Genomic DNA, 9537 nt, shown 5'->3' on the forward strand with positions numbered 1-9537 from the left:
GAGACAAATTCATATTTTTTCTTGGAGGCTTTGGATGCAGGAGCTTTGACTTTATTGTCTTCTTCTGGTTGTCTGTTTTGATATTCCTCGTTATCAATGACATAAGAAAATACTTCTTCACTGAGAAAGTAAGAATATGTAGTCTGTTTATTTTCTCCACTTTTATTCATTTTCCCAGGCAATTACTTGACTTTTGAGCTCTTTGTTATGTGGTGGGCTCACTTCCCTTGGCTGTGGCTGTTTCAGTCAGGTGAGAGACCTTTCCCACTGATCTTTGAAGCTGTCTTTCTCATTTGTGAGTTGAGAAGTCTGGAATTCGCAGCAACCTCCAGCAATTTGTTCCCCTAAGGCCTGCTCCACCTCTGTTCACACTGGTGTGCTCTGTTTCCAGGCTGGTGTGATAACATCATTCCTGTTGATCTTCCAGATTGTCTTGGGCTGAAAGTTTGCTTCAGTAGGCCATTTTGTGGCATCTGATACTCTAGAATTTTTTTAGAGTCATTTTCACAGGTTTTTTGAGGGGTTTGGGGGGAGAACTCTAGCAGGTCCCTGATTCTTTGCTGCCATCTTGACTCTGCCCCCTAAGACTTATCTAATTTTGCTCAATTCAATGATCCCCCTACACAATTCCAAAGGCTTCAGGATGAAAAACACTATCCATCTTCAGAAAGACAATTGATGAACTGAGGACATTATGAGCATATTGTATGTTTCACTCTATTTTTCCTGTTAGTAATATGTGTTCATGTCTGTGCAACATGGCTAATATGGAAATATGTTTGAACAACTTCACATGTATAATGAGTATCATATTGTCTACCTTCTCAATGAGTAAGGGAGAGGTTAGAGGAAAGGAAAGAATTTTGATTCGATATTAAAAACAAAAAGAATCCTAAAAGTAAATCCATAATTGAATATGATTTTAAAATAAAAATAAATATTTGTGTTTAGAATAGTCAATAATTTAATCAGATATATAACTTTTTTTCTTTTCAAACAAACTACTAAGTTGTTTATTGTATGTCGGTTTTTATAAGTCCAACATACAAAAGATTATTTGACCTTTAACTAGTATAAAGTTCTTTGTAACCTACGTAATAATTGTCCAGTTACTTAGGCAGAAGTAGAAGTTCCACAGTAGAAGGGTGGCTATAGAGATAAAATCACAAATCTTGACCCTCCCCTTTCCCATCCTATTCTTGCTGGAGTGGAGAATAACAAAATTGATTTTCTCATCTGGGAGCCTAGTGATTCAGACCATGACCTACAATTAACACCTTCTATTCAAAGACAAATATACAAACTGGAGGCATGAGGTCAACACAGACAAAACCAGAAAACCTCTGAAGTGCTATCTTTGCAAATTCAAACCCATAAAGTGATGACAGAAGCTACTCAAAGTGAATGTGCAATTATTTATAAATAAAACAACTAATAAGCAAAAATGTGGGATATGCATAATTTAGACTTGAAATTGAGGGTATGAATATTAGAAATATCACCATGATATTGATATTAGACAATATTCAATAATTATTATTAATTATTATATTATTATTTATATTATAATTATTTTACTCTTTGTATTATAATTACTCTTTATATTATATATTTAATATATATTATATATAATACAAAGAGTATAAATACTTTTTGTATTATAATTAATTTACTCTTTTATATTTAATATCATTCCTTATTAGTTCCAGTATGGTAGGGAACAACATCTCCTGTGTATATGTGTCTGTCAGTCTGTATGTATGTATGTATGTATGTATGTATGTATGTATATACACAAGAATATGTATATATATATGTATATATATATATATATACACATAGTCTTAAAAGATTATTGAAATTTTCCTTGAAATGTAACTGGATCGGGGTACAAATCTTCAGTTGCTCACAGAGATTCCCGGTGACCCAAATGTAAAAGTCAGGATCTTTATAGGGAGAAATTGCTTCTTTTCTAGCTTTGTCAGTGGACCAGCATGATCAACACAGAGACACATCTATAGCATTTCCATAATAAAGCTAAGCAAGTTGCCTGTTAGAAACTAGTATATGGACTTCAAGTATCTCATTTCATTCCCGTTCTGAAACCAAAGCACCAGATCCACATGACTTACAACACTCAGTCTACAGTTCATATGAGTTCAATATCTATTTCACTATGCGAATATATGTATACTCACTGATGAAAAATTGGTTACAGTTATCAAAACTGAATACTGTGAAATTATACTGACCACGTTTGACCACAAAGAAGAAATAAAATAATATGAAAAGCATTTTCCCCTGTACCAACCCTCCCCTCCCCAGAACTGGAAGATCACTGATAGTGAATACTAAATATAATGTTCAATTTTTGAACACATTCTTTAATTGTGTTAAGGTTTTCTTTTATCATTTTTGTTATTTCTTTTAAGAAATAGCTTTCTTTCAGGGGAAGGAGTCAGTGTTTGAAAAGATAGGTTATGTAAAAATAAGATACTGATAAAATGTAATAAAATAAGACAAAAATATGAAAACTATGTTATGAATAAATAAATATTTGACTAGTATTGGAACACACTGTGTGCTATTTTTAATGATAAAGAGAGGTTCCAAATCACTATCTTGATATTTTATTTCTTTTAAAACTAATTTTCAAAGGAATAGGTGAGCTAAATTTTGTAAATTACATTTCTTAACATATCACTGTTATATTTATTCTTTAGTGCAATATGTGTTCGCTTAGCAGCCCAAAGAAGTTAAAGAAAAAAACCAAAGTCATATGAACCCCCAAATATCTGTAGCAACACTTTTTTGTGGCAGAAAAAGACATCAAAACCAAAAATTTCCCTAAAAACAAAGCATATTATCATTAATTAGAAGATGTCTTAAGAAATTGTGGTATATAAATATGACAATAGTATACTGAGGTTGGAAATGAGAGAAGTGACAAATTCAGAGGAGCATGGGAAATCTTGTATGAATTGGTAGATAATGAAGTAAGCAGAAATAGAAAAGCAATTATAGATGACAAGAATAATGTAAATGAAGGGAATTGAAAAGTGTGTGAATTCACGGTAAATGCAAAAAAAACCCCAACAATCTGTGATCCAGAGGTCAGATAACGAATTATGGTTTGCTAAGGAACTACAGGAGCAAAATGTTGCATGCACTGTCAAACATAATAATGTTGTCAATCAGTTTTACTTAATTGTTTTTACTTTGCTGCAAGAGGGGGCTCACTGAACAGTACGTTGAGAAATCGCGTGATGCATGATGTTGGGGGATATTGAGCGAGGCAAGGAGAGAGAGAAACAGACAGAGACAGAGAGAGACAGGGAGACAGAGAGAGAAAGAGAGAGAGACAGAGACAGACAGGGAGACAGAGAGAGAGAGACAGAGAGAGACAGAGAGAGAGAGAAGACAGCATGGTTCAGATTCCCTTGCTAACTATGTGACCAAGCAAATTATTAAATCTCTTTGTGCCTCAGTGTTCATCTCTACAAGAAGATTTTAAATTCCGCATTCTTCTGGTTTAGTCTTTGACTCTACAAAATACTTAAAATCTTTAGAAAATGAGTTAAAATCTAAGGAACCTAGAACATGTAGTGCTCAGTTAAAGCAACTAGCTAATCTTGCTCCATTTTGTCCATCAGTCAACTAGTATTTACTGAGCCACTACCATGTGCAAGGCACTATAGTAAACACTGGGGATGCAAGAAAAGGAAAAAACAGCAACAAGAATAATAAACAGTCACTACCCTCAAGGAGATAATAGTTTAATGGAGGAGACGTGTGAGGAACTATATACAGGAAGACACACACACACACACATACACATTTATGTATGGATGTATAGGTATATATACACAAATGCACACATTTATGTATGGATGTATATATTTATGTGTGTATATGTATATGTGTGTACACACATTTATGTATAGATGTATATATATACACATATATATATAAACATACACACATTTATGTATATGCATACACACATACACACATATATATATATGCACACACAAACACATACACACACATACATGTGTATGGCTCCTTACTGAGGGCAGAACAATATTTATACTTGAAGGAAGCCAGGAGGCAGAGATCAGGAAGAAAAATACACCAAATGTGGTATGGAATGATATTTACAATGAAGAAGTAGGCCATTGTCACTGGATCACAGAATACATCGAAGTAAGGTTTAAGAAGATTAAAAAGGTAGGAAAGGTCTGAGTCACAAATGGCTTTAGAAGCCCCTCCCCACAAAAAAATAATAAATTTTAACCTGAAGGTAAAAGGCAAGCACAGATGTTTATTGAATATGGTCAGACCTGCACTTTAGGGAGATGGATTTGGTAGTTAAATGGAGGAGAAATTATTCATCTGAGACAGGGAAAACAAATAGTAGAGTGTTGTTGTAGTTAAGATGTAAGGTGATAAGGTCCTCATCACGTTAGGGGTGGTTGCAGTCAGAGGGAAAAGAAAGGATGCATATAGGAAAGAAGCTCTAACAGTGAAATGGCAAGACTTAACAATTGATTGTTTATAGGGGTAAGAGGGAATGATGAGTTGAGGATGATATCTAGATTGTGAGACACTGGAGATAAAATTAGGGGAGCTAGACATATCATAGCATTGTGCTCTGTGGTATAGAAGAAATAAATTCATATTGCTATAGATTCTATCTTATTCAAATATAGAGATAGGATGTGGATCCTGGGTGAAGAAACCACCTATGCCAATTCAGATGATTTTTTTTTTTAACTGATCCTCTTACAGAGTTGCTTTGGGGAAATGAGAGTTTAAAGGACATGCTCAGGATTTATATTTGGAATGTGTCATAGGGAGAACTTGAACCTAGCTATTCTTAGGATGGAGGTCAATTTTTTCTCTCTCCACTAGAACACATTGTCACTCATTTAAAATACATGGGTCGAATAACTTCAAGTGGAGAACTTAATGGAAAATCATGTAGCCTAATGGATAATTTAAATAATATATATTCTTATCATTAGGAAGGCAAAACCACCGATTTTTGTGCTATAACCGACATATATAAAAAGTGCACAAGAAAAATAATCATCTATTAACCTGAGATGCCTGGGGAGCCATTCACTCACATAAGAGCACTATAAATATACATTTAAAAATGCTATCAATAACAACTCAGTATAAACGTCCTTTTTATCCAGTTGTCTTAAAAATGAATGAGAGGTAGTAACAGGAGGGCAATACCTCAGTCAGTTCCCATGATTCAAAACTCTCAGACATTTGGTCACTACAAAATACATCACATCTGTTCACTTCCCCATGTATTCCACAAAATCAATGGGTATCTCCTCAAAGCCACCAAATACATGTTTTCTTATTTTCTGGGAAATTCCTATAAGAAATGATGAACTTAATGATATTAGGAGGAGAAAGAAAAAAGGAAAAAAGCATGATAACTGTTATATATTTAAAAAGAATATTAAGATTTGCAGTTTCATGTGCAAACATCTTTTTTAATGATTTTACTAGACCATGGAAAAATTTAAAAATAAAATAAATAATTTTTAAAATTATTCCAAGGTGCGTGCCCAGGGAGTTAATTGGAGGCAGCTATTGGATAAACTAGCTGCATATACCTTGGCAAGTCACTCAACACCTATTTGTTTCAGTTTCCTCATCTGTGTATAATAGTTGAGTTTGATAGGCCCTAAGATCCTTTTTTATGTCTGTATCCACAGTCCTAAAATCCTATGATCCTTTTACCTAAGAGAATACCTGGCACTTTGCTGTTTAATAAATGAACAAAGGCGGCTTGCTTTACAAAAGGGCACCTCGAACAAGGGGATCTTCCAAAGTGGGGAACTACAAGAATGTACATTCAAGACTCCAAACATGTGATGGAGTAAGGGGATGGCAGAACTCACCCATCTGCATCTAGAGAATCCCTGGAGGGTTTGTGGAAGAAAGGAGACAGTTTAGTTTCCAAGACACATCTAATAAGAGAGATACTACGGTTTAGTGGAAAAAGTTCTAAATAAGGAGACAAGATCTCTTTTCAAATCCTCTGGGGCTCAGTTTTGTCACTTATAAAAATGAGGAGGCTGAATTTGATGCCCTCTAATTTTCCTTCCAGCTTTAAAACTATGGAGATATTAAAGCCTGCCTGAGACCAAACGACCTGCTTCTTCTACAAACTCTTAAAATATTGCACTTTCTAAATGTTTTGCAAACCTGAGACTGAGTTAAAAACCGTACGAATAGCTAACATTTATGTAGTATCTTCTATCAGCCAAGCACTTTACAAATATTATTTCACTTTATCCTCATGACAATGGGTAAAGTGCTATTATTATCTCCTTTTTATAGTTGAGGAAACTGAGCCAGAGACATTAAGTGACTTCCCCAGGGTCACATAGCCAAGAAGTATCTCAGGCAGAATTTCAACATGGGTCTGACTGATTTGAATGCAAGTTTTAAGATATATCCACTGGGCTACCTGTGTACTAAGCCACAGAGAAAGAGGCCTCAACCAGTGGCAAGAATGACATTATTTGTTTGGTTCTACTCCAGAAATAAATGAAACAAGAGTTGTCTTATTTTATTTTTAGGGTGTGTGTGTGTGTGTGTGTGTGTGTGTGTGTGTGTGTGTGTGTGTGTGTGTGTGTGTGTATGATCATCCACCTGATGGAATAAGGGAATTGTGCATAAGCTTTCCATTAAGCTGTCACTGGTAATCAACCTTACTAACATTACAGCTTATTCATGCAGATTCCATATTAGATATAATTAGCATTCTACTTCTTATTATGGTTTAGAGTCTGTTGTATAAGTCATTTAACTTTTCTGAATGTCAGTTTTCTTATCTGTTTCCACCCCTTCCCTCCCTCCATTTCTTCCTTCCTTCCTCCCTCCATTTCTTCCTTCTTTCCTTCCTTCCTTCCTTCCTTCCTTCCTTCCTTCCTTCCTTCCTTCCTTCCTTCCTTCCTTCCTTCCCTCCCTCCTTCCTTCCTTCCTTCCTTCCTTCCTTCCTTCCTTCCTTCCTTCCTTCCTTCCTTCCTTCCTTCCTTCCTTCTTTCCTTCCTTCCTTCCATTTCTTTCTCTCCAGTACTTAGCATAGTGCCTGGCATATTTCTTAGAATGTGTTCAATAACTGGTAGCAGATAGATTGATTTCATATTTCAATAAGGAAGGGACTAGGCAAAGTACCAAATTTTAGTTTGACATCCAATATAATTCCTAACAATTAGAGTTGTCCTAAAGGGGCAATGGGACCGTTCCAAAGGAACTGGGTAGATTCACATTAGAAGTCTTCATCAAAGACTAAATAATATCATACCTAAATTACCAGCAGATTGCCCTGCTTAGGTCTGGTCTAGCCCAGACCACTCTGCATATATTTTGAATTTCCATAGTTGTTGGCATATTGTCTCCCTCCTAGAATGAGAAGTCTTTGAGGCTTGCTCTGTCTCTACCTTTCTTAGATTCTCTAATACTTAGCTTAGTGGCTGGCATATAGTAAGCATTTAATAATTACTTATTTACCAATTTATTATTGTAGAGTGTATTATGAAAGGGATTTCTTTTCCTGTATGGATTGGACTAGATGACCATTAAGGTACCTTCTAAATCTATAGTATCTGTGACTCTAATTCACCTTTTAAAATATAAATGATAGTACCTGCTGTTTTCTAATTCCTAGATGTTTTATACAAAACAACCATATTGTAAAAAAGCATTACTTTATACCATGTAAGTGCTATAAAAATCAATTAAAATTCAATCTCCTTCCTCTGTGACTTTGCCTAAGTTGTCTCTTGTGTGTGGAGTACCCTCCCTCCTCTAAAGGTTATGAAAAAAATCCACATCTTCCTTCAAAGAATAATCCAGCCACCATCTTTCCTGATGTCCCCTATTGAAGCACCTGCTTGCCCCACCCCCACAATTAATCAGAGTACAAATGCAGGCACATATTACCCCTTTGTAGAATGGAAACTCCTTGAGGGCAGGGACAGTATGTGTGTGTTTATATCTATCTATAGTTATAACTAGAGTTATACTTATAGCTCAATCTATCTATCAATCTATCTATCTTTCTAAATGTCTATCTTTCTATCTACCTATCATCTACATCTGTCTATTCATCTACCTATTTATTAATCTATTATCTCTCTATCTATTCATCTCTCTATTGATCTGTCTATTGGTCTATCTATTGGTCTCTCTATTCTTCTATCTATTGGTCTATCTATATCTTCATAAATCTGTCTATCTATTGATTGATCATCTGTATCTATTCATCTATCTGTTGGTGTATTTATCTGTCTACCTTTCTGTCTCTCTATCTATTGATCTATCATCTATTGGTCTATCTATCTATTGATCTAGCTGTCAGTTTATATCACATGTAGTTATAAGGAGGTATAGACATACTAGATATATGTTTACGTATATACCTATATGCATATGTATGCATACATTGAACTGTAACCACATTCATGCATACATGAGCATACATATCTATCTATATGAGCATGTGTATATGTCCACATATGTCCACATACATATTTTCATGTATACATTTATGTACATGCATATTCATGACATGAACAGACCACTGTCTATATAAATATATATTTATACACATGGATAATTATGTTTATCTGTGTATATGGAAATAATTGTATTTGGATATATTCATATATGTATATACTTGCATATAATTTTGTAAATTCATCTGCTAGTAGAATATCATACATAATAACCACCTAATAACTACGTGTGGAATTAAACTGAATCCATATACAAAGTCATCTTAATTAAATTACTGATCTTAGTTCACTCTAACCCCTACAGGTAACCTGAAGAAAAACAAGAGCTAGAAGCAAAGATCTTTGAAGCTATCACATTTAATTACTTTCCTTAGCCCCCAAGGAACCTGCACATCAACCAGATATCAAACAGAAGGAGATAAATCCTGCCTGGGTTGGTGTTTGGTATGGATCTGGGAACAAACACTGCACATCCCCATTTTCAAGAGGGGAATCAAGAAGAAACTGAGATGATGTAGGATGGGATGAATTGGACCATTTTGACTTTCCCTAAATTGGATCCTTATAGTTTCACTCCATTATTTTATTGGAAGATTTCCAATAAAAATCTCCAAGGCAAGAAATATTCCAATTACAAGAACAAATTAAAATGAATCTGGAATAAACAATAAATGATGCTTTTGTTTATCTGTCAGTTTGTTTATGGGACCACTTTAGATCACCATCAATAATCAAGAAGTGACCATACTTCAGAAAAAAAAAAACAGTTGATAAAATGGCTATATATAATAAGAAAATGTTAGACATGGACATCATTTGAATCATTGGTAATATCTAAATTCAAAACCAAAGTAAAATCTTTTACTGTAATATTTAAGGGAACATTTGTGAAAGTCAATTTTCTGCTAGTCTGAAACTGTCTCTGGAAGAAGCCCAAATCAGGAACTCAGCTGAACCAAGTAAAGACTGGGCCATCTTCGAAACA

At 34.6% G+C, this 9537-nt stretch overlaps 1 long non-coding RNA gene across 1 annotated transcript in view; it reads left to right on the forward strand.

The window, feature by feature from the left end:
* Window positions 1-9235, forward strand: part of LOC140531527 (uncharacterized) — a 52107-nt gene extending 42872 nt beyond the window's left edge. Inside the window, exon 4 of the long non-coding RNA XR_011976353.1 lies at window positions 8857-9235. This is a non-coding gene — a long non-coding RNA (uncharacterized lncRNA). The remainder of the gene's footprint in view (window positions 1-8856) is intronic.
* The last annotated feature ends 302 nt before the right edge of the window (window positions 9236-9537 follow it).

This window comes from Notamacropus eugenii, chromosome 3 (genome assembly GCF_028372415.1).
Source record: "Notamacropus eugenii isolate mMacEug1 chromosome 3, mMacEug1.pri_v2, whole genome shotgun sequence".
Taxonomy (NCBI): domain Eukaryota; kingdom Metazoa; phylum Chordata; class Mammalia; order Diprotodontia; family Macropodidae; genus Notamacropus; species Notamacropus eugenii.